This window comes from Hyaena hyaena, unplaced genomic scaffold, assembly GCF_003009895.1.
Source record: "Hyaena hyaena isolate Hyena2069 unplaced genomic scaffold, ASM300989v1 scaffold_3, whole genome shotgun sequence".
NCBI classification, from domain to species: Eukaryota; Metazoa; Chordata; class Mammalia; order Carnivora; family Hyaenidae; genus Hyaena; species Hyaena hyaena.
The window spans coordinates 3,286,157-3,311,745 of record NW_024080635.1 but is presented as its reverse complement, the minus strand read 5'-3'; the positions used below and the strand labels follow the sequence as shown (position 1 = coordinate 3,311,745).

The 25,589-nt window shown below is 53.7% G+C and overlaps 2 long non-coding RNA genes across 3 annotated transcripts; one reads left to right on the top strand and one right to left on the bottom strand.

Annotated features, from left to right (window-relative positions):
* Positions 1-12,127: 12,127 nt before the first annotated feature.
* LOC120231004 lies at positions 12,128-16,337 on the bottom strand. Of its 2 annotated transcripts, none has more exons than XR_005528237.1 (3): positions 16,296-16,337; positions 12,943-13,055; positions 12,128-12,335 (listed from the first exon to the last, which is right to left on the bottom strand). It is a non-coding gene; the product is annotated as an uncharacterized LOC120231004 (long non-coding RNA). The 2 variants fall into 2 exon arrangements; XR_005528234.1 differs by lacking the exon at positions 16,296-16,337 and adding an exon at positions 13,888-13,990.
* Positions 16,338-16,593: 256 nt separating this feature from the next.
* On the top strand, positions 16,594-19,092 carry LOC120231012. Its single transcript, XR_005528239.1, has 2 exons — positions 16,594-17,132; positions 18,959-19,092. It is a non-coding gene; the product is annotated as an uncharacterized LOC120231012 (long non-coding RNA).
* The last annotated feature ends 6,497 nt before the right edge of the window (positions 19,093-25,589 follow it).

Here is a 25,589-nt window from a genome sequence, read left to right as displayed (position 1 = left end):
GTGGCTGCTCCACAGGGTTAACTGGTTCTGCCGAAGGAGCTGAGTAGAATCGACTCTACTGTTTTCCCAATTTGGCTGCAGATAATTACCTATTATGTAGCAAACCCTCAGCATGATTTTAATAATCACTATTAGAATAACTGCTTCCACCATCTCTTTACAAATTAACCTCGGGTGGTGTAATTACTGTCGGGAGGAAATGTTTGGGGAGGGGCTTGGGGTCCTGAGAGACAGCAAGCAGGCCACGCTGACCAGGCAGGAGGTTGGGGAGCTCAGAGCCTGGGACCTAGGCCCCATCCACCGCCATGTGACATCACACAAGTCACTCAACCATCTGGGCCTCACCGGGGGGTCCTATAAAGGGAGGTTGGTGCCCCAATTCCTGACCTCCCTGGGGGAATGGGGGGCTTGTTCTAGAAGGGTTCCTCACTGTCCCCTGACCCCCAGCAGGGGCTCCTCCTGACCTGGCTTCTCCCCCACCAGACCAACCAAAGGTGGGACCCGCTGCCCTCAATGGGTGCTCAGCACACAGCGGGGGGCCTGCACACAGTAGGTGCTCAGCAAACACTGGTGGGAGGAACAGCGGATCCCACCGTGCAGCGGGGATTTAGAAACGTCCCTTTCAGGACAAGGAGGTTTGATAAGCAGACGGCCCCTCTCCGCTGTCCTCAGGGAGCCTGTCACTCTCGCCCTGTCTCTGAGGCTGGCCTGGGCGGCACTGGTTCCCTTGACTCCTCTGCCGTCGGCCTGTCTGGGCCCCTCTGCCCCCCACCCCTACCCCCACCCCCGTGCACCTTCTCTAACAAACATCTGGGTCCTGAGAAGGAGGGACCGCTGTGGGTCGAGAGTGAGCACCAGGGCTCTGACCAGAGGCCCTGGGGCTCTGCCCTGAGGAGGAGCGTCCAGGGAGCACCTCCCCTCCTGTCCCCACAGCCCCGACCCGCCACTGACCGAGATTGGCTGGAGAGCCTGAGACCTGCCGAGTCTCCGCGGTGCCCAGAGGAGCTGGTGCCTGACAGCGGACTCGATGCGCCCCTGCCGCCCTTCGTGCTCACTGAGGGCTGTGTCTGCACGTGGGAGTCTGGAATTTCTGCCTGCTTCCAGAAGTCCGCCTTCCTAAATAGCCCAGCTCCTTCCAACCCTCTTCTCGGTCCCTGAGAACTGCACACCCTGCACGGATAGGCCCCTGCCCACAGACTCCCCTCTGGGTTGGAGCCCACCTGACTGCCTCATTGTTCCACTCTGTGCCCACCTCTACCCGCTGGGTGACAGCCAGCCTCCTCTATTCCCGCCTGATGGAGCTGGCTGTGAGGAGGATGGGGGAAGAGGCGGAAGAAGGCCAGTCTAAATTGGAGAAGACTCTAGACATTTTTACAGGGCTGCTCAAACAGTATCATTACCAGCTAAGCCTGGTCTGGACTGGGCAGTATTGCACGCATCTATTGATTAATTCCACGCACACTGGCTGGGAGTCCTTCGTGTGCCCCAGGCTGGGTTCTGGGGCCAGAAGGGCCAGTGTGAACGCTCCCAACCTTCTCACTAATAGAGAAAGGACATCAGGACGGAGTCATCACAACCACCCTCAGCCTTTCAGCAAATATGCGTTCAGCGCCTACCACCCGCCCTCAAGCAGCCCACGGTCAGGAAAAAAATAGTCCCTAAGAAAGCGCTGCCCGTAGGTGGGTGCCCCAATGGGGATGAACACGTGATCCTCTCAGACACAGACATGAGTTCAGAAGCTGGAGGAAGCCTGAGCTAAGTCATGGAGGACGCGGAAGGCAGTTCAGCTGGCAGACAGGTGGGGAAGGGGGACATTCTGGGAAATGGGCAGCACTGGGGAGAGAGTGGGGAGCAGGTGAGAGACTGGGCTGTGTAGAGAACCATAAGTAGCGTATAGAGGTAGCTGGGGGGGGTGTTCACACAATGGTGTAAGAGTGTGTGTGCATGTGAGATAGTATTGTGTGCATGCATTTGTGAGCGTGTGTGCATATGTGTGAGAGTGTGTGCACATGTGTGTAAGAGTATGTGCATGTGTGTCCGTGCGTGTGTGTGAGTGTGTATGCATGTGTGTGTAAGAATGTGTGCATGAGAGAGTGTGCATATGCATGCATTTGTGTATGTGAGGAGTGTGTGCATGTGTGTGTAAGAGTGTGTGTGAGAGTATGTGTGTGCATGTGTGTGCCTGTGTATGTGTGAGAATGTTTGTGTGAAAGAGTGTGCCTGTGTATGTGAGTGTGTGTGCACATGTATGTATGAGAATGTGTGAGAGTGTGTGCATGTGTGTGCATGTGTTTAGGAGAAAGCATGACAAAGCGGGAGAGCCCCAGGCAGTCACACTGGGCCCTGGGCCCTGGCCGCCATGTCAAGCAGTGTGGACTCTATCCCGTACGAAGAGTGGACGGGCTCCTGAGGCAGAGTCAGTGGTAGTAGATTCTGCACAACCAGACAGCCCGTCCATGGAGCACAGTCTTTGCTCTGTGCTCAGGGTGGCCCCTTGGTCGCCCCAGGGAGTGTGGTCACAAATTGCCTTGGGACATCTTGCCTATAGGACCCTCTGCCAGTTCTGGAACCTTCCTGCCTCCCGTCTCAGCCTATGGTGTCGGGCATAGAGACCAAGGGACCATCCCAGCCGGTCACCTGCTCGGCTCTGCCCAGCGGGGCCATCCTGGCTCAGAACCCTCTGCGCCCTCCGCTCTCCTGGAGCAAGCCCAGCCTCCCAGGGGGCAGCCCCAGCAAGGTCACCAGGAGCTGGATCAAGGGACCCCCGCTCCCCTTCTCGGGGCAGCCAAGGACACCCCCGAGGACACAGGTGGCTGGCCAGTCAGCAGGGGATCCTCTTATGCATTTGCCTCGTTCACCAGAAACTGCCCATAGAAACAGAGGAAGAACTTATAAAAATTAAAGAAGGAGGAGGCAGTAGTGGCTCCTATGAAATGAGACCCAGTTTCCTTCGACACAATTAAACACGAGTGTTTACATGTCCCTGCCCCAGGCCTCCCGGACTCCTGCAGGGCAGAGACTGATAATGACCCAGCTGGGGGTTGAGTATATTTAAGGAACAAAAAGGACAGGGCTTCGAAGTCAGATGGACCTGGGTTTGAGTCTGAGCTCGGCCACTTCTTCTTTTTTTTTTTCTTTTTATTTTATTTTTATTTATTTCTAGGAGAGAGAGAGAGAGACAGCATGAGCAGGGGAGGGTCAGAGATAGAGGGAGACACAGACTCTGAAATAGGCTCCAGGCTCTGAGCTGGCGGTCAGCACAGAGCCCAACGCGGGGCTCGAACCCACGGACCGCGAGATCATGACCTAAGCGAAAGTCGGACGCTTAACCGACTAAGCCACCCAGGCGCCCCATGAGTTCAGCCACTTCTGTGGGCAGGTTGTGCTTCACCTTCCAAACCTCCGGAGTGGGAGAGGGCATCTCTCTCACACGAGGGAGTGCACGAGCGTGGGTGCAACGCGGGGCCCTGAAAATCTTCCGGACATGCTACCGCGTGATGGACTGTAAAGAGCAGAGATAAAGCAGAGGTCATGGTGGGAGCGACGCGTCTGGCCTCTTGGTCCCTTTGGAAGTGTCCGCAGTGGACAGCCTGAGCCAGTGTGATCGTCTCCTATTCCTCTGACGAAACAAAGCTTGACCACGGAAAGAACGGGACATAAAAGACGCTCCCCCTGCACTGTTCATAAAATCCGCTTCTTACACAAGGTCCCTGGTTGCAAAGAGGTGAGGGCAGTCACTCGCCCCCTCCGTGTGTCGTCTCATCCCAGTGAGGACCAGAGAGGCAATTTCATCACCTCCCACAGCAACTGCAAGTGGGCATCATCCCCCCTCCCCGCTGTGCAGAGAGGGGAAACTGAGGCTCAGAGATGTGACGTCATTAAATCCTTTGCTCAAAGTCACACACAGATATGAGTGGCAGGGCCAGGATTCTGCATTCTTCTTTGCAGTATCAATCAAAATTTTTTCCTTTTCTCCCCCTCTAAGGGTTTGGAAATTGAACATTCTGTTTATCTTCTTTGCTGGTTAATCTTTACGTTTTAATAAACACATTTAACACAGTCTAAACTAAGTCAGTATCTCTCCTCTCCCTCTGATAAGATCTGAGAATACATCAGTTTTCATGCCCCTTCCCATCTTCGTGCGATGCTTTCACTCTCCTTTACACTCCAAATTAGTCACTATTAGTGTTGTCACTGTTCTTGTGGTATATGATTAGTGTATGTTGACCGGTTTCTCCCCTCAGACTGTACTTGTGATTTACTCCTTCCTTCTCATAGCAAGGCGTTCCCTGAAATAGGTTATTTTATCAGTTCTCTCAGCAAGGTCCTGTGAGCGACGTCTCTCAGACTTTGTCAGAAAATATCTTTATTCCTCCCTCAAAGCTTTTTTGGATTTCAGAAATTTTTATTCCTTCAAATTTGTTATTTATCAAGAGTGACTGAAATTTTAAAAATACAATTGAGGGGCGCCTGGATGACTCAGTCAGTTCAGCGTTCAACTTCAGCTCAGGTCATGATCTCATGGTCCATGAGTTCGAAGCCTGCATGGGGCTCTGTGCTGACAGCTTAGAGCCTGGGGTCTGCTTTGGATTCTGCCTCCCTCTCTCTGCCCCTCCCCAATTTGTGCTCTGTCTTTCTCTGTCTCTTGAAAATGAATAAATGTTTTAAATTTTTAAATAGGGGTGCCTGGGTGGCTCAGTCGGTTAAGCGTCCAACTTCGGCTCAGGTCACCATCTTGCAATTTGTGGGTTTGAGCCTGCGCCGGGCTCTGTGCTGACAGCTCAGAGCCTGAAGCCTGCTTCAGATTCTGTGTCTCCCTCTCTCTCTGCCCCTCCCTTGCTCATGCTTTGTCTCTCTCTGTCTCAAAAATAAACATTAAAAAATTATTAAAATTTTTTTAAAAAGTAAATATGCATAATTGAGCTCCATCACCATCATCAACATGGAATGGCTTGAAGAAAAACTGGTCAGATGAGCTAGTATTTCCCACTTCAACCATGATGTCCCTCACCGTGCAACGACAGTGTACCTGACACCAGAATTTGATAGCCCTAGCCCTTGACACTAAAGGCATTATCCCATTGTTTCCTGATCTCTATTGTTGCTGCAGAGAAGTCTGTTGTCTTTCCTTGGTAGGTCATCAAGCCTTTCTCTGGTTGCTCTGTGTGATGCAAACTTTGTATCAACGCATATGTAACATACATGCAGAAATATGTCCAAGCCATAAGCATTCAGCTGGATGAATTTCCACAAAGTGAATGTAAAACTTAATAAACCAAGAATCCTCCTTGTAATTGCTTCACTACACCCCAGCCAGGCATTACACCCTCCTGACTTCTAACCCCAGAGAATACTTTGGCCTGTTTTGAACTTTATGTAACAGAATAATGTACTATGTACTCTTTTATGTCTGGTTTCTTCTCTCCATATTATATTTGTCATGGTGCTGTGTGTGGTTTTGCTTCTTCATTCTCATGGCTATTTAGTACTGTATTTTATTTATCCATCCTGCTTTCATTGGACATTTGGTTAGTTTCCAGCTTGAGGCTATGATGAATACTGTTGCTGTGAAGATTCTTGTACCTTTCTACTGGTAAACAGACGTATATAAGTGGGAGTAGAATCTGTAGCCAAGTCATAGGATAAGCCAAGTGGATTTTAACTTTTGTAGACTCCCAAAGTTTCCCCAAATGTTGAACCAGCTCATTGTCCCCCTGGCTGTGAACGTGAATCCTGCTTACTCCAATCTTCACCAACACTTGGTACTCTCATTCCCATCTTAGCCAATTCTTGTATGTGTATCATGGTGTTACGTTGTAGTCTTACATTTTCCTGGTGACTAATATTTGAGAAACTTCTCATATGCTAATAGATCATTTGCATAACCTCTTTTGTAAAAGAAGTCCTTTTCCAGTTTTCTATGGGTAGCCTTTCTCTTCATTGTTGTTTTAGAGGAACTCTTATTTATTCTGTGTCTGAACCCATTGTCAAATACCTGCAGTAGCGTGCTGGAGACCAGCACTGTGGGGGAAGGGAGAGATAGGCTTTTTGCATTTGCCAATTTCCATGGTATTAAAACTCCCTCCATGGCCAATTTCAAGCTACTGAAAGCTTGACAACAAGTAGTTCTCCACGTTTTTGAATATTTAACAATGAATTCTCACAGGATGGTACAAGCCAGCCTCATCACTGGATATATATTTTTCCACTCTGTGGCTGTCCTTATATTTAATTTTTAATGAGGTCCAATTTATCATTTTCCCCTTAATAGTACTTTTTTTAAACCTGTTTAATATATCTTTGCCTCCTCCAAGTTCCTGGAGATACCCCTCTATAGAGTTGTCTAGAAGCTTAATTGCTTTACCTTTCGTGGTTAAACCTACAAGCCATCTCAGTTGATCATACATGGTGTAAGGTAGAGGTCAAGCTCCTTTTTTATTTAGTGTGTGTATATTCTATCGACCTGGTTCCATTTATTGAAAAAACTATCTTTCCATGATGCTTGAGTGTTACCTTTGCCATAAGTGAGAGTATTCTCACGGATTTTTGGACTTTCTCCTGGTCTTTGATTTACTGCATTTTCACTATGATATATCTAGAAGTGGGTTTATTTTGTAATAGGATTTTTCACTTCAGAACAGTCTTAGATTTACAGAATTATTGCAAAGACAGTAGATCTGATGTATTGCAAAATGATCCCCATGATAAAAGTTAACATCCATCACCATATAGAGTTACAACTTTTTTTCCCCTTGTGACAACAACTTTTAAGGTCTACTTGACTTCTCTAGTTTTAAGAGAGCACTTTATATGATTCCATTTGATCTTGTCTCTGCACGTGTCGGTTATACTTCTTTTTAAAATAAGTTTGGGGTGCTCGGTGGCTCAGTCAGTTAAGCATCCAACTTTGGCTCAGGTCATGATCTTATGGTTCATGGGTTCGAGCCCCACGTCAGGCTCTGTGCTGACAGCTTGGAGCCTGGAAACTGCTTCAGATTCTGTGTCTCCCTCTCTCTGCCCCTCCCTGCTAGTTCTCTGTCTCTCTCTGTCTCTCTCTCTCTCAAAAATAAACTTTAAAAAGGTTTTTTTTTAAATAAAATAAGTTTTAGTGGCTCTCCTAGAGTTTATTATATATACCTTCAATGAGCCCAAATGTACTTGCAAATAACACTATTTCAGTTCACATGTAGTACAGGTACCTGAGGGTATTCCCAGCTCCCAACTCCCATCACTTATGAAAATGTGGTCCTTATTTCACTTATATATATGTTATAATCACCCAATATAAAGTTACTGTTATTTCTTCAAATGGTTTAAGCAGTTTCCGATTAAGAATAAGAAAAAACCAATATTTACTCTTACCTTCATTTCTTTCTTCTCCACCGCTCTTCCTTTCCTGATGTCACTGCAAGTCTTGGACCACATCCTCGTCCTTCTGCCTAAAGAAAATGTGGTAACATTTCTTTCTGGGCAGGTCTCCAAGTGACAAATGTCTTCAGCTTTTGTTTGTCCCGTAAAGTCTTTCTTCCTTCTCCTTCACTTCTGAGGGAGGACCGAGGCACCCAACGAGCTTCTCACCTTTACACTCAGCCTCTAGCAATTTGTCAGGCCTATCCCGGAATAGCCCTCTCAATAGGGGGCTGATGGAATTTCCCATTCTCTCCTCTGTGACTCTGAATCTCTCCTCCATATTTTTTTCTCCATTCCTTCTGTGGTGCATTCAGGGTCATTTCCTCTGGTCTGCATTCCAGGTAATTGACTCTTACCCCAGTTCTACCTAATCCACTAACCAATCCACCCTTGAGGACTTATCAAATTACAATGATTATCAATCTCATTTTTATATTTCTATTTTTTTCTAGTCTGTTCTTTTTTCATAGTGTCTTCTTCTATTCTTGGCCTTTCATATTTTTTAATATTTTTAATCACTTTAAATACAGGTATGTTATGGTTTCTATCAGAATTGTGCTAATTTGAAGTTCTTGGGTTCTTATTGTCCTGAATTACATGGTTACTAACTCTCACGGGTGGTAAATTATTTCCTTATTTGTTTGTACGTTGAGTTTTCCATTCATCTTCAGTGGGGCTTTATCTGTGGGAATTCTGAGTGGAGGGTGTGTCCCTCCTGAACTGTTTGTGCCTTGGCTTCTGCCAAATACCCCCAGAAGCATCACCAGCTTGGGACCGATTGTATGTAAATTGCTTCATGTGGGGGCTCATGGACGATGCCCACCGTATAACTTAAAACCACAAACCCAAGTACAGCACAGGCTTGTAGCCATGATCACCCAAGATGTGGTCAATTTTCTCAGAGTCCAAGTGGAAACTGACACACTTCTCTGTTGTTTCCCACTTCTTGAAAATGGATTATTTTTCTTTCTTTCTTTCTTTCTACAAATAGTTTATTGTCAAGCTGGTTTCCATATAACACCCAATGAGAGGCAAACCATGAGAGACTCTTGAATGCTGAGAACAAACTGAGGACTGATGGGTGTGGGGGGGAGGGGGGAGATGGGCATGGAGGAGGGCACTTGTCGGGAAATTGATTATTTTTCTTGTCTACCCATCTTTAAGGCTCAGTCCTTGGAAGGTCTCGACTTTACGCAACTTCTGGCACTGCACTCCAAACGTCATTTTCTGTCCCGAGGGGCATCAAGCCTCACCTCTCAGCCCCTGTGACTGGCTGACTCCACCACCAGCCCACCATATATATGGCGGCTGCTCTGTCTCTTCACACACTCGCCACCTGGTTGCCAGCTCCTTTCCCCCTCCAGGGAATGACCCTGTCCCTTTCGCTGTACTTGATCAAGTGTTTCTAGAGTTCACAGAAGGAAGGTTTTTAAGAGTAGATGTCAGCACGCAGTCCCCATGTTGGGTCCATCCTCTGCCCTGCCCACCCAAGGCTCATCCTTGGGAACATCCATACAACTGTGTCTGGGTTTTGTTCCTTGGCCTGTGTGTGCCTGGGCCTGTGTGGGTGGAGGTGTGTACTTTTGTGTCTGAAGTCTAGATCAGTGACAAATATGACTGTAAGTTTAGGGGGCACTGCATCTTGCTGCCTTTAGGGGAGGAACTAAGTGGATTCACATAAGCCAAAGGTCAAAAAGACACAGCTTATAGCTGTGTCCAGGCTCTGGCATTGATTAAGCATGTAACATTGAGCCAGTCATTTCCCCTCTCTGAAACTCGGTTTCCTCATCTGTAAAAGGGGGATAATATAGATCAGCTTACAGAGTTCAGATTAACTGGGATGACACATCTTGGTACATCTAGATGTACCAAGCCACGCCCATAGTAGGGGCCTAATAAGTGCACAGAAAGCCCCTGCTTCATGTTCAGAGTCAGGTCAAACAGATCCAAGATCAAGGCGTGATCAAGAAGATTATGTTTGAGGGGCGCCTGGGAGGTTTTGTCAGTTAAGCGTCCGACTTTTGATTTCGGCTCAGATCATCATCCCAGGGTTGTGGGATCCAGCCCCACATCAGGCTCTGCACTGCGCATGGAGCCTGCTTGGGATTCTCTCTCTCTCTCTCTCTCTCTCCCTCTGCCCCATTCGCCTGCTTGCTATCTATATAAAATAAGATGAAAGAAATGAAATATAAAAAGATAAAAAAAGAAAAGAAAAGAAAATAGATGGTGATGTTTGAGTTGGGTCTCCAAAGATCAAATTTCACCAGGTGGGAAGGAGAGGGAAAGGCCTTCTAGGCAGAGAGTATAGCATGTGCAAAGGCTAGAGACGTTACAGGTTATAGAATGTTCCAGGAGCAGGGAGTGGTTCTGTGTGGCTGTTGGGAGCAAGGTAGAGGTGGGATGTGAATTCCATGGACATGAAGGAAGACTTAGGGGATAAAAATGCAAAGGAAAGCAATCCCACGACTCAAACTGAGCGTGGATGAGGCGCTTGGAGCTTCTGCGATGACTGACCCGGGGACTGAGACGTCTGAGCTCCGCGGAGTCCGGAAGCAAAGCCTCGCTCTGCACCTTCGGCTATTCAGGCTCCCAAGAGCGCAGGGTCCTTCCCAGCTCTTCCTTTCATGTGGATGTGGGAGTTCTGGACACAGCCTGGGCAGGCCTCAGATGAGCGCACGGGTGGATCCAGCTGATCCCACAGGTTGGAGGGGTGAGGGTGAAGGAGCCACAATGATATTATTGACTCTGTGAATCGCTTCATACACCTCATAGCTAACATCTACTCAGGGATTTCTACTCACCAAGCACTGTTCTATGTATTAACTCAATTAAGCCTCACCATAAGCTCATGAGGTAGGTACCCTTATCTCATTTAAAACATTTTTTAATGTTTTACTTATTTCTGAGAGAGAGAGAGAGCATGAACAGGGGAGGGTCAGAGAGAGAGGGAGGTACAGAATCTGAAACAGGCTCCAGGCTCTGAGCTAGCTGTCAGAGCCCAACGCGGGACTTGAACCCACGAGCTGTGAGATCATGACCTGAGCCGAAGTCGGACACTCAACCGACTGAGCCACCGAGGCACCCCTCACTTTACAGATGAGAAAACAGCCACAGAGTTTAGCTGATTCGAGAAAAGGAGGAAGGCAGGGTGAGCAGCACAGACTGAGGACTCAGAGCACAGTGCATGTCTCCATCTGGCCCCTCACTGGCTGTGGCCTAGAATAGGTGACCCGCCACATCTCTGAGCCTCAATGTCCCCTTCTGTACAATTGGGAATGAGATAGGACTGCTGCAGAACCCAGGGCATAGTAGAGGCTAGAAAAAAGAGTGCGCCCCCTCCCTCTCTGACCCCGAGGTCGGCACCAAGCCCCCAGACAGCCAGCCCCTGGCACATTTGGGCTCAGAGATGCCCAGAGGGGGATGCTGGGCCTTTAGGGACACCATCTGACTGAGCTGGCCTCCTCTAGAAGCTTCCTTGGAGATCTGCACCCGTGTCGCTTTTGGGGGCCATGCCCACCTGGCCAAGGACAGTGGGTGCTCAGTGCCAGCCCTGAAACCCAGCAGAGGATCTGAGCTCCCGCCGCCGGAGGCTGGACTGCCAGATGCAAGCACCTCTTTGATTACTTTTTAATGAAAAACACGTTTGCATCCAAACTGAAATTATATTGTCAGCAGTTAATTATCACTTGTCAAACAAGCGTGTGTCCAGATTGCGGGTTTAATTTCCATATAGGTTTGCAAAAGCCTCGTTCCTCTCATTTGATGAGGCCTCTCGAAGCAAGAGACACTCATTGTCAGAATTGTTCCTTTTTTTTAAGCAGTTTTGTGTATTGTTGTTGTTTTTAATAAGCAGGTATCCTTGGCATCTGAGTCGGGGCTCCTTGCAAATCACAGAAAAGCACTCGGTGTCATTTAGGCAAAGAAACATGGGGTGGGGAGAGTACAGGGCTGTGAGGGTGTCTCTGGGAACTTAGGGCCCCCGGGCTGGATGCAGGGAGGGGATGGGGAGCTGGAACCCCCGTGGGACCCCAGGCCCCTGCCCGCTCACCCTCTCCCTGGGCGCCTGGTCTCTCGTGGCGATTTCTCTTGATGCGTGTGTTCCCTTCTTCTCGCCACTTCTTGGCTCCCTCTTTTCTTATTACAGGAATAGCCCTCCCTCCTCTTAAAGACCCAGCAGATCTGGGTTCAAGTTCTGCCCCCGACTCACCAGCCCCCTTGGGCTAGCCCGTCAGTCCCACAGAGCTGCTGCCTTGTGTGTGACATGGGGCCAGCACCCACCTCGCCCACTCATTGTGTGGATTAAATGACATCCTATAAGCAAACTGCTTTGCCTGGGGACAGTCGCAAGGAGGGGTGGCTGTTTCTGCTGCTGCCAGGGTTATTACTGTCATTGTAATGATAACAGGGCAGGCTCCTGAGCAGAATAGGAGCCCCTCCCTGGGGAGACAGGGACAGGGAAAGGCTCTGTCTGCCAGACCATAGCCAGGTGGCCAAGACACCCAGAGCAGGTGCTGTGTGACCTCAGCCCGGGGCGCCAAGTCCCGGCTTCCTTGCCTGCAAAATGGGGAAAGTAATGTCTACTTTTTGCAGCATCTTTGTGGGGACAGAATGAGACAAGAGTGTCTGGCAGACGACAGGTGTCTCCATAAACCCTCCCTTGCTTTCTGGCACAAGCCCTTGGCCATGGGAAGGAACAGTGAGTGCCCAACGAATGAAGGAAGAATACATTAATGATATTTTTAATGGGATTATAGACCACATTACAGCTCGGTTTAGAATCCTCTCCAAAGGCCTGGAACCGGGAGCTGGAATCTTTTGTAATTTTATTTCTTTGTTCTTTTGGCTGATGTCTGTTTTCTCCAGTGAAACCGGAATTTCCAGGAGGCCAAGAAGTGAATGTCTGTTCATGATTATCTCCAAAGCATCTGGCACAGCATGTGACACATAGAAAAACATCACAAATATGTTACACCGATGAAAGAGACAACGCGTGTAAACCACTCAGCTCAGCACCTGGAACATTCTACGTCCTCAACAAACATCATGCATTATGACTTTTAACTTTTTACGGCTCAGGGTGTCTGAGGGCGGAGGGGTGGGAGAGAGAGGAGGTGAGGGCAGAGGGGGACTAGACTGGAGAGATGGGCTGGACTCCGTGTCTGAGGGGGAGGGAACCCACGGGGAAGGACTGGGAACACACTGGGACAGGCCTCCAGGATTAACTCGGGGAGTGAATGGGAGAGAGGCACCGCGTGTGATGCAGCAGAAGAACCCCGCCTGAGAACAGGTGGAGCCCAGCTGTGCGAAGAGAAAGCAGGCCTCAGTTTCCCCATGTGCACAGCCCCCGCCATCCCCCCCCGTAAGTCCCACTGCCTTAGTGCATTTCAGGCCAGAGCACGGAGCCACGGGGACGTGCAGTGACAGGTCCTGTCCTGTCCGATGAGGACCCAGGGAGGCAGTGTCTATGTGTGTCCCAGGGGCGGTCAGTGGGAGGGTGGGGGCTGGGGCTCCGGGTAGGGATCTCGTCCTCACAGGGAGCAGAATCCACTCGCAGCTCCGGAGAGAGGGAGGACAGTAACTCCAGCCTGGATTTGCATGTCACTCAGTCTCCGGTCGGGTCAGCTCCATCGTCAGGACAGACACTCCTGAGAAGGAGCGTTGGTTGAGGCAGAGGCACGGAGGTGGGGGCGGGGAGGGGGAGGCACATACACCCACCCACTCAGGCAGCCTCACGGCTTGCCTTCCTCCTCCCACCCGCGTTCCAGACCCACTTCTGCCTCTCATCTGGGCCAACGGCTTCTGCTCCCTGGGAAGAGGGGACGACACGTGTTTGTCCCTCTACCATCCGCTCCAGGCCTCCCCCTTTGGGAGGCAGCCTTGACCCCACCTCTAACTGCAAGACTGGGAGAGACCATGTCTTCCTGGAAATGGGAAAGACGGAATACGCAGCCCACTTTGATGCTGAAGGAGAAACTGGAAAGCAGAGCCGCGGGGTGGAAAACCATGGGTCCTCGGTTGCACAACTGAGATGCTAGATCAAGCCTTGCCTGAGACCCAATCCACCCCCGAGCTCGACAGTTTAAGCCCTCGTGCACTAGGCTTTCTGCTGCCTGCACTGGGCCCCAGCTTATCTGTCTGCAGCCAGAAGTCATTACTCTGATGGCGCAAATGTTCGCTGGCTCCACTGAGATGAAAGTTCCTAGGAGTTAGCAAGCACTCCACGCCTCTGAGCAGGGGCCCTGCAACAATGAAGCTCAGAGCGTGTTTCTGGTACCCGTGCAGAATCCATTCACTCACTCATTCATTCAGAATGAGTCTAACATCTCCCATGCTCCAGGCCCCCTGCAAGGTGCAAGGTTAACCTCCAGGGGACACAGGGTGGGCGGGAGGGCAGCGACCGGCAGCGGGATGGTGTGAGCTCCGTGAGGCACTCACACCTGCCTGGATGGTACCTGACACAGAAGGGGCTCAACTCACATGCCGTGAATGAGCCGACGATTGAGGAAGGGTAACAGGGACCCAGCTGGAGCTGATGGAGGTCACACAATGTCATGGCCGCGGGCCATTCTCAGAGAGGAATCTAAGAAGAGGGGTGGGCTGGACGGAGCGGCTTGTGCATGTGGGGTGAGTGTGTGCCCATGTGTGCATGGGTGTGTGTGTGTGTATGTGTGTGTGTGCTGTGCCTGTCTGCACACCTGTCTGCACATACAGAGGCCCCTCCGCCGAGACCCCCATCTCCCCCTTCCCAGCCGTAATGGATAGAACTGCAGTTCTCATGTCTAGTCTTTCCCTGCCATTGGCAGGATGGTTTCTTTGGCTCCCGCACAAGGGGCCGCCCAGTCAGCTGGGCTCCCTCTTTCCTTGTCGTCTTATAGTTAAACAAAGAGAAGAACGAGAAAAGTGATAAACCATCATGGGGGGCGGGGGGGCACGGCGGAGAAGCAAGGCAGCCGCGGAGCCCGAGGGTGATTACAGGGAAGAGATGTGAGCGAGTCATTTAACCAAACTGTTCGAACGAAGGAGGAGCCCTGCTCACTTCCTAACGCACCAGCTCCACTGGCTCCTGTGTCACGTGCCCCGCGAGGAGGGCACGTGACCTAATGCACGCCCGCCCCCACCCCCGCTAACCCATGCACAGGGCTTCGTCCCCGGGGCCTGGGGCTTCTGGCTCCCTCCTGGTCACCCAGCAGCTGTAGGGGGACCGTGTTCGCACCCCGCGGGGCCGCAGGCGCAGGTCCCCTGTCCTCATCCCTCCCTTCCTCCACCCACAGTTCCTCTTGCCTCCCAGGGCCCTGGACAGGCTGGGGCCCCTGCCGTGTACCAAGTACAGAGGTAGGTTGCAGGGTGCAGTATGACTAAGGCAGTCACAATCCGTACCCTGCGGGGATTCCAGTCATAAAGGACAGGCTGACGTGAAAGCAATAACTACATAAATAATCAGCTGTAACATGATGAAGACCACAGGGTCCCGCCTTGTTGGGTGAGCTTCCCAGAGGAAGTGACACTTCTTTGCACAGACGCGACAGCCACTTAGGAGTCAGCCAGGTGAGACGCCCCGGAGGATGCTCCCGGTGGAGGGAACAACATATGCAAAGGCTCAGAGGTTCAAGGGCAGAAGAAAGGCCTGTGTGGCCTGACCACCTTGAATGGGGGGAATGTGGCGGGTGCTGAGGCTGCAGAGACAGGGGCGGCCAGACTGCCCTTGGGGCAAAGGGCCCTTCGGGAGATTTGGGGGTAGATGCAGAGAGGAGGCTCCAGCTGGAGGGAAGGGCAAGGGCGAGCCTTGAACCTGACCATGCAGACGGCTCCAGGCTCAGGATGGTGCCTGGGGGCTGAGGGTAGGGAGGGCTGCAGGGTGGTGGGGAGGAGCTGGGGGCTCAGGATCCCTGGGGCACGGTGCCCAGTGCGGCAGGGCCCTGGGGGCGCGGAGCAGGGCAGGGACGGCTCTGCCCGGAGTCTCCCGGTCACCTGGCTGCTCTGGGGGCAGTGACAGGGGCCGGGGCCGGGCAAGATGGCGGAGGGGCCAGGGTGGGAGGCTGCAGAGCGGAGAAGGTCCCAGATCGTGGAGTCAGTGAACAGGCCCTGAGGAGGATTCTCTCCTTAAACATTAGCCGTTTTCAGTTCTTAAATCGTCACGCTATTTCACCCCACGTTTCCTTCCTTTATGGGAGACTTTTCTAACAAAATAGAAATTTAGACGAAGGTTAAAGAATGAAAATAGTTCTTGCAGTGTTATTTATAATAGTAATAAATGAAATCATTTAGATTACATAAATAGGAGATTAGTTAGATAAATGATGATACATTAGTCAAATGGTCTATATGAGGCAGAAGCCGGGTCAGACCGGAGTGTCGGGTGGGGACCCCGATCTGCGCGGCAGCGTGAGGAGGGCGTGGCCGGGGTTCCCCGGGACCCGGGTGTCCTTCCGGCGCCGCCCCCTCCCAGGATGCCCCGCGTGCCTGTCACCTGCGAGGCAGGTGCCCGTGAGACCTGCTTTGGCCAAGAAGCGACGATAGAGGTGGGGCGAGAACCTTCCAGAGGGAGCACGGAAGGCTCAGAGCCAGTTCTGTCCGTTCCTCCCGGTCACCGTGACCGAGAAGCGCACGGGGACATGCTGACACCCTAGGACGGGGGCGCCCATGGGCCTGGGCCCCGGTGTCTGAGGTAGCAGCGCCCTCCTGCCGACCACGTGACGTGTGACGGGAGCGAGAAATGACCCCGCTGTTCTGGAGGCTTCTGTGCGGTCTCATCGGATCCCTGCTCGCTGCCTGCGGCTTGGAGGCAGCGTCCGCGGAGAAACCAGGAATGAAGGCGGACCGGTAACGGACCGGCCTCCGTCTCCGGGAGGCGGGGCATCAGGTGACTGACGTGCTCTCACACTTACCATTTTGCACTTTCCAGACGCCTCCCGGTGCGCGTGCGTGACTTGTACCTGGGGAAGGAGGAGCGTCGTCGCGGAGACCGCGGCCACCAGGCCGGCCCCGCCCCGGGCCGCGGGCGCCTCTCCCTCACCTCCGCCTCCGCACGCGGAGCCTCTGTCCCGCCCAATTAGCCCTTTATTACAGATCGTTTCGTTCTCTAATTGTCCGCCCTGCGTAATTTAGCACGGCGTACACTGTCCTGTCCCCAGTCGTCTAATCTGGGCCCCTCGGCCTGGGTTTCTCATCCGTCAGCGCAGCGGTGACAGAAGGGGAGAGCTTTCGGGTGCTCAGCACCGCACCCCCTCGGGGCCTGGAATGATAACATCATTCTAAAAAGCAGATACTGCTTTGCAGACAGACAGGGAGCCCAGAGAGGGGGAGAAGTTCCCCAGAAATCACGGTCTCAAATGATTTAAGTTTATGAATCCACCTCCTGCTGAGAAGCCCTCAGGCAACCCTTACATGACCCTATGTGGCCAGGTTTATTGTGCCCACTTGACAGAAGGGGAAACTGATGAAGCTCTGTCACTTGCCCACATCACACTCGGAGTGAGTGCTAGAGGCCGAGTCTGCCCCCCGCTGTGGGATGGGAAGTTCACTCTCCTCTCACCACCTCCGTGAGGGGAGCCCTGGGTGGGGTGGGGGCGGGACCCTCCAGGTTCAGGAGAAGCTGCTGACCCGTGTGTGCTTGGGGCCAGAGAAACCAGCAGCCCTGACACAGCAATAGCAGTAGCGATAACAGCCCTCGTCGATGGAGTGTTTGCAGGACTGTGAGCCAACGACTCTCCTACCCCATCCATGTAAGTCTGGCCTCCATCCCACAAGGCAGGCCCTTTCATTATTTTTCAACTCCCATGTAAGGGCACTGAGCTCAGAGAGGTTAAGTAACTTCCCTGAGGTCCCACAGCAAGGAACGGGCAGAGCCCAGACTGGAAACCAGGGTTGGTCAAAGCCTGTGGTCTAACCCGTGCCCAGCGCTCTGGCCATTAACAGGGACTGAACCCCCACTGAGGGGTCTGGAGTCTGAGCTCAGAGACACCATCAGGAGAGGCCCCAGAGGAGACAAGGTCCTGAGAGCAGAGAGGGGAGAGTGCGGGAGGCTCCAGCAGGGAAGGGGGGCCAGACCCCAAGCAGCCAATGAAACCCCGCCGCCTGGGGGTCCTCGGCAGGGGCCCCTGTGACACAGGGCAGCCAGACAGGGGCAGCGTCCCTCTGTGACTGCGGAGACCCAGCAGGTACATGCGTGTGGACGGTGGCCGTCTGGGCTCCAGGACTCACTGCGCGTCCCACATCTGGCAGGAGTTTCTCGCCCATATTAATTGTTCTAAGTGTCACCGTCATGGCCAATAACACCTGTGACAGCCATGAGCTCAGACCACCTGAAGGAAGCCCAGAGGAGGGAGCAGCTGAAGATGGTCCGGGCGGAATTTGAAAGGGAAGGGGGTGTAACCAGGAACCTGGGGGGGGACACAGCTGCGGGGAGTGGCTGCCGGTTCCTGAGGAGGGGGCTTGCCTGCCACAGGAGGCTACACCCCCTGGATATGAGAATCGGAGACTATTGAAGGGAGATAATAATAAGTTAGAATCGTTGGACATTTAAAAATGTATATCATTAAAACAGAATTGTCAAAAATCACAAAGTATGGTTCACAAAACAGGAAAATAGTGGGATGGTAGATGGCACATGGTCAGACGCTGAGAACATCACAGAATCCAGGGGTGCCCGGGTGGCTCAGTTGGTTAAGCGTCTGACTTTGGATCAGGTCGTGATCTCACAGCTGGCTTTGAGCCCCACATTGGGCTCGGTGCTGACAGTTCAGAGCCTGGAGCCTGCTTGGGATTCTGTGCCTCCCTCTCTCTCTCTGCCCCTCCCCTGCTCTCTCTCTCTCTCTCTCAAAAATAAACATTTAAAAATTCTTTTCAGAGAAAGAACATCACAGAACCTTGGACACGGCACGTCAGGGTCTGGGGCTCTGAGTGACCGGGATGGGGTGAGGGTCAAGAGTGGGGGCACTGAGGGGGCAGGCCTGGATTTAAGTCTTGGCTCTGCGCCTTACTAGCTCTGGGACCACTCACTTACCTCATACAAAAAGTAGAGGGACTGAAAGTGTGTGCCTTGTAGAACAGGTGAGTCCTACGTGGCATACATGAGTGGTACCTAACAGCTAAGCATATGACAGAGACAGAGATGAAATAGAGACGAGACAGAAGCAGAGATAGAGACATAGAGAGGCAGATAGACATGTCTATATTATATGTGGTGTATAGTATCCGACCGGTGTGTGTGTGTGTGTGTGTGTGTGTGTGCGCGCGCGCATCAGGCATGGCTGCAAGGAAACCTCAGAAATCGAGCAAAACCCAGACCAGGGCCCTCACCTCAGGCTGCCAATTAGAATTACCTGGAAGATTTAAAACAACCTGATGCCCGGGCCCCATGAGGACAGGGAAGCACAGGGCAATGGCTGTGACCTGGTACCCTGGCCACCTGTACTCTCCACACAGGCCACGAAGGCAAGACAGTCAGAGCTGATAAGTCTTGGCCAAGTACTCTGATGCCCTCTCAGAACATGGACTCGCCTTCCTCAGGGTGATAAAACTACCCACGCAATTTGCTTCTCACTGCCAGGTCAGCCCACTGCCCGTGTTGCCTTGTCGTCTGTCACGCTGGTTCTGGTGTCTTCCTATGGGACATGGGACATGAGGAGCTGGCACCTGATGTCATTTTTGTGGCCTGATGAATAAACTGACTCCCCAGCTGTATCTGACGACCTTCTTTAGCCAGCGACATGGGCTTTGTTGCACCCTGTGTCCTGAGCCCCCAGAACACAGCCAAGCATGGAGCAGGTGCTCAATAAAAAACTGTCGGACAGACAAGCTAAAAGAAGAATTACACTTAAGAGGCAGAAGCAGCAGCAGGTGTCACGGTGGACAGAGACGGGAGGCGACCTCCTCACTCTGAGCCCCCTGCACCTCTATTCCACCAGCTGTGAAGTGGGGGGGGGGTGCAGCACAGCCTCAGAGCCCACAGTTGGACATACAGAGTTCTGCAGTGAAGCCCTTTGTCTAATGCAATCGACGAGATCGGCGCTCCTGCCAGGAAGTCCTGCCGGGGAGGGGAGCTGGTGGAGTAGAGTGAGGTGAACCCCATTCCAGGGGCCCTAATGCTGGGGTGAGGAGCTGGATTTTCCCAGCAGGCAACTGGGAAACGCCAGCCTCCTGAGCTCAGCAGCGGTGGGAGGACCTGGTTCGGGCAGGGGTGGGAGGCTGCTTGTTGGAGGTGTGGCCGGCAGCCTGCCCAACCCCTGCTTGGAGGTCTCAGGGGACACAAAGGGGGTCTGTATGCTTAGAGCCCCTCGGGTGGTGCCGATGAAGCCAAATGTGGGGTCAGCATCAGGGAGATGCTGCCGTGGAGGATTTTCTAGCTGTGTGCAGGGATAGGCTCCAGGGAGGGAGGGGAGGAAGGCAGGGCTGGGGTGGGGAGGTGCTCCCTGAGCCTGCGTCTGATGGAGCAAAAGCAACCTGCTGGCTGCTGGTGGCAAAAATATCACGTTGGATCGATTGAAAAGGCTGTTTTACGTGGTTCACTAGCAGCAATTGTACTTGTACTTGGTGGTTCAACCGGGTCTGTTCATTTCTGCCCATTGACTGAGCAATCAGGACTAGGTGGGTCTCCGGAAATGAGTCCTCCTGGCGGAGCCCCCCCACCCCATAACAGAAAATCTCCCTAAGGGCCCCCAGCCTGGGCACCCCCGCCCCATCCCTGCTGCCTCCTCCTTGTCCCCAGCACCCAGTGCTCAACTTCCTTCTGCCCAGATCTTGGGAGTTGGCATAGATTCCCTCAGCTCCACTGGGGACGGGACTGGAAGATAGAGGGAAGCAGCCCCTCACCCCTGCTCACCCCTCTTCACCCCTGCTCAGCCCTCCTCAGCCTTCCTCACCTCCTCTCCCCTCTTCAACCCTCCTAACCCTCCTCACCCTTCCTCATCCCTCCTCACCTCCTCACCCTTCCTCACTCCTCCTCACCCCTCCCTAATGCAGCTCATCTCTCCTCCACCTAGTTCCTGACTCTATCCAGGAGGCCTGCCCTCTCAACCTTCCCCAGCCTCTCTGCCCAGCCCCCCACCCTATCCAGCCACGCGGCTTTCTCAGCTCCTCTGTCACTGAGCCCCACCCCAGTGCCCTGGTGAGTGCTGCTCACTCTGCCTGGATTTCCCCCACATCCAGAGATGTGCCATCTCTCTGGGAAGCCAGGAGGACCGGGAAGGCTGGGAGGGCGGCGGCAGGCCAGGCCTGAGTGAGCAGGGCTGGGCTGCACGTTCAGCCCACCCCGGGGGGCCCTGGCTCACGTCGTGGGGCTGCCCAGGAGCCTCCCGTGCGGTTACTACATCGCGATGCGCCTGCAGGCGTGTAATTGTCAGAAGCGGTCTTACATATGTTGGTAAATCTATAAATACGGAGTGTAATTACCCATCATTAGCATATGCTTATGTTCCGCATAAGCGCATATTGTTTCCCCAAGAGTGCAAGCCGCCACTTCACCACATGACAAGTGACACCAGCCATCATGGATGTCACAGAAGGTGTCCATTCGTTACCATGGAGAGAGGGGGCAGTGAGTCAGTGGGCACATCCCCCCACGCCCCAGGCACGTTCTGGGGCCCTGGACTCGGGGGGAACAGAGGGCAGGGTAGGGAGATGGGACAGCCCCCGCCACCAGCCTGGACCCTGGTGACAGCCAGCAGGAGGGGAGGGGTTACCTGAGCACCTGCCTGTGCCGGCTCCACCCAGGCCTGCACTGGATCAGAACACGGTGGCTGGACAATCCCAGAGCCCGGGCTGCCCTCACTTGACCCAGGGTCACCCTCCTGAGCCTCAGTTTTCTCAGCTGTAAAATAGAGATGAAAACAGCTCCCTCCTTGCAGGCGGCTGTGAGGATGAAGTGACCAAGGACGTGGAAGGGCGCCCAGCACATGCAGGAAGCACTCACTCATATGAACCCATCTCCCTGCTATTCATCTCCCTGATGCTAACTCATCACCCCCAGGACTGTCACAGAGGAGACTCCATGGGCCCATTTTACAGATGGGGCTAATCGCTGAGATAGCCAGCAGCTGCTAACACCCCCTCACAACAGGTGTCTACATGCACGACCCTTGTCCCCTTCACGACCTCCCTGCTTGGCAGGTACCATCATGGTCCCCACTCCACAGCGGGGAGGCCATGCCATGGTCCAGACCCCACAGCCCATGGAGGACAGAGGCTCAGTGCAGGGCTCTCTGTCCCCAGGGCCGGGGCTTGGCCACCACCCCAGAGCCCACACTGCCCGGGACACTGAGTCACAGCACCAACGAGAAGGTGGTACACATGGGTGGCCCCTGCCTGGAGCGCGCACCTCCTTCCGTCACTCACAGAGCCCTGGGCTTGTTCTGCAGCCACAGACTCAGCCCTGGGGGCCTCCCTGGCCCAGGGTGCAGCCAAGCCTGGCACACTCCCTCCTTCTCCAGATATGGTTTCAGGAGGGAGTGTGTGACCCAGATCTGGTCACTGAGGTGTGAGGGAAGCCTGCTGGTGCAGGGAGTGCTCCTGGGAAAGGGCCTCACTCGACTCCCCTCTTCTAGACTTGAATGCTGTTGTGTGAGACGATGTTTGGAGCTGTGGCAGCCATCCTGCAACCCTGAGGCAAGAAGCTAAGGGAAAAGACCACCGCAGCCGAGGATGATAAAAGGAAAGAGGGTAAGACCCTGGGTTAGTGGCCTCACTGAACATCTGACCAGCCCCAGAACTGCCTCCTTCCAGAATCTTCTATGCACAGTCATTACATGTCCCAGGTGATCGGGGCGTTGTCGTTGGACCTTCTGTTACCAGCCGCCCAACTCGTTCTAATCAAGGGACGCACCTGCTGTGTGCCTGGCACCACGTCTCTCATAAGAGTCATGGCCATTCGACGACAGCCCATCTCTGCCGTCAAACCCTGGGGTCTGGAGGCAAAGGCTTTGTCCTGTAGGTCCCTGTAACCCCAGACCTTCAGACAGATCATGACCCTCAGTGAGCGTCAGCTACTGCAGTGCTAATAACATGAATGAATGCACGAATGAATGGATGCATGAATTCAAATGCAGTGCTTTGCAAACTGTAAAGGGCTGGGCCCCAGTGCAGGACTAGATCTGAAAGGTGGGCAGCGATGGGGAATGGAAGAGGGGAAGGGTGGAGAGTGGGGTTTAGCAGAAAAGCAGCAGCTCCCCGCCCCCCCGCCCCCCGTCTCCATCAGGGATGAGGCACCGCCATCCTCGCAGACGCCCCCGTCTCTCCATCCTGCCGCACGGCACACGGACTCTGGGTCTGTAAACCCCCTGCCCACCCAGTGCGCTGTCATCCCTGGGCTGCGGGGGCCACTGACAGCGAGCACCTCTGTCCCCAGACAGTCACCGTGAGGCGGGCTTTGTGCTCTGTCGTTTCCCCCTAAACACTGTCCTGAGGAACCAAATGGTTGTCATTAGCCCAGCCGCGCTCCTCTGCCGCGCTGTTGCGTAGGAGACAGAGAACCGGGCACCAGAAGATTTTGGGGGGGAGGCGTTGGGGTTAGAGGGTGAGGGGGAAGAAGGAAAAAACATTCATGGTGAACAAGCTTGAAAATTTCAGCACCAAGGCTCACAGGGACACTGGATTAAATAATCATTTCAAGTGAATTTTGCCGTCAGGGTATGAGATCTGTCTCCCCCCTAAATGCTTTACTTTGGGAACCGGCCTCAAGAGATTTGACAGAATTCATTTATCCAGCTGACAAGACATCAAGGTATTAAACACAGCGCATTCTGCCATGAGAACTGTTAGCCACCTGGTGCGATGCCCTTCACCCAGAGCTGAGCATCTGGGCTCATCCGTCCCTCTTTCCTACTCAGCTTCCTACACTGACGAGACGCAAGGCCAGGAAAGGCCCGGGGCTCTCTGCCATCAAGGCCTCGAGCCCCCAGATGGCCATGGAAGGGAGGGGCCAGAAGAGGCTGCGAGGTACCCACGGGACACGACCAAGAGTGAACAGGGGGAGGCTGGGGGAGGGGAGGCGGGGAAAGAGGGAGAGTGAAGGGGGTCCCCAGGCCCGAGGGCCCAGAGGACACAAAGGGGCAGCGCTGAGACCAGAACAGGCTTGGGGACGGGGCAGGGAGGAGGCCGGGCCCCATTTTCTGGTCCCCGGAGCTGGCCACTGATGGGCTAGGCATCCTGGTCACCTTCTGCTGCAGGCACTGCTGGGCCATGAGGAAGCCACCAGCAGGAAGCCAGCTCCGGCAACAGGCTCTGCTCCTGATCAATGACAGAGCCGAGGTTCTCGTTAGGGCTAATCAGCTGCTGCATAAACGCTCGCACCGGGTAATGACATGTTCGGATAAACCCTCCCAGGAGTGCTGAGGGGCCCAGCGGGCCATAGGAGGTCCCCACCCTGTCCTTGGGACCATCCAGGTAGACCCAGGAGGCTCGTCTGGAGGATGGGGACTTTAGAGTCAGGCAAACTGAGGTTCCTCTCCTGGCGCGGCCAGTTACTAGCACTGGGAATTCGGGCTAAATCCAGCTGAGCCCGTCTCCTCAGCTGGAAAAGAAGTGAACACTGGCATCTCCCTCAGACCTTCGAAGGGTGAATGAGAGACCACACCTCAGGGGGCTCCATCCTGACCTGAGAGCCGGTGCCCAGCAAACCAGCCACCTCTGCTGCCTCCCTCCCCCCTCTTCCTCCCTGCTCGCCTCGCCTTCCCTGATTCCAGCACACAAGTCGATATAAAAACAAGAACTGACTCTATGAGCCCATCTCGCCCTGTGCTACACTCTGCACCCCCATTTTCTCGTTTATTCTACTGGTCTGCTATAGGTTCTGCTAATGGCCCCATTTTACAGATGAGGGCACTGAGGCCCAGAGAGTAGAGTGATGTAAAAAGTCACACAGCGATAAGAGGTCAGATCTCAGCTGTTACTTTTCTTTGCAAGTTGGGGCTGGCAAACCCCATGGGAGCTGACTCTGAGCAGAAGGGTGGCTTCAGATCTGGACAGCGCCCACCCCTCCTGTCCTGGTATGCCCAGTCTCAGCATCACCTCAGCCGATGATTGTGCCCGATGGGGCCTCCCCAACACCCTGGCATCTCGAGAACCATTAAACGGATGATGTACGGGCCTGACATGTAGGTTCGTATGAGCCGCGCCCAGGCCAGCTTTATCAAGAACCGGATAAAGATTTTACGTTTGAACAGCTCCTTCCCTCTAAGATACCTGGGTGCTCCATGCAGCCAGGGCCCCAGGCCTGTCACCTCACACCTGAACCCGGAGGAGGCACGACAGTGGACTATGCCAGCCTGGCTGAAGGCTCCCCTGGTGCCCTTTGCCCACATTCTCTCTCCTCAGGTTCATGATTGAGAGCTGGACTGAGGAACAACAACCCCTGAGTCCAAACCCCAGCTGTGTGACCTGGGATGGAGATCTTGACCCCTCTGGGCCCCTCTCCCCATCCGAAAATGGAAATAGTTAGCTGTGGTTATTGTTACCGATGCCCTCAGCCCCCTCCCCCAACCCCGCCAACCCCACTCCATCACATCCCACCTCCGGGACCCACACCTTGCTCCTGGACGCCTGCCCCCTGTCCCGAGGGGACACCAGCTCCCAGAGACTTTGGGGCGAGACCCCAAGGATGGTGCCCATTTCCCAGATGTGAAGACAGAGGCTCCAGGATGGAAGTGCCTACCTGAGGTCACACACACTGTGAATCCAAGCCAGGATTCCACAGTCAGGCCTGTGACTTTACTTCTAAAATCCTGCTGCTGTGCCACATCCAGGGGTCCTGGGCGACTTCTAGGCACCCATCCGCAGGCCGGCTGCCGGGGCGCTACAAGGAGGAGGCACCCATGAAGCCAGGACCACCCCCTCCTTCCCCAAGAAGTTCAGAGCCAGGGCCCCTGTGAACCCACACCTCCTCCACCACGCACTCTGGGAGCCCACGGCGGCAACAGTTACCTGTGTCCTTCTCTGTGTCAGTCATGGCCCATGCAGGGCTGAGAAAGCACCACTCGCCTATCTGGAAACCTGGGAAGCCTTGTGCCCCGTGTGCAAGGCCAACCCAGCCACCCCTGCGTGCCCTGTGCTCGGGCAGCCCGGGCTACCTCCAGGGCTTCCCGGACAGCCTGCCACCTCCCTGCCAGCCAACTCACCTTCTACCAACCCGCTCCCCTCCCACCTGCCTGCCCTCCTCCCTACCCCCCTACACCACTCCTATGGGCGCC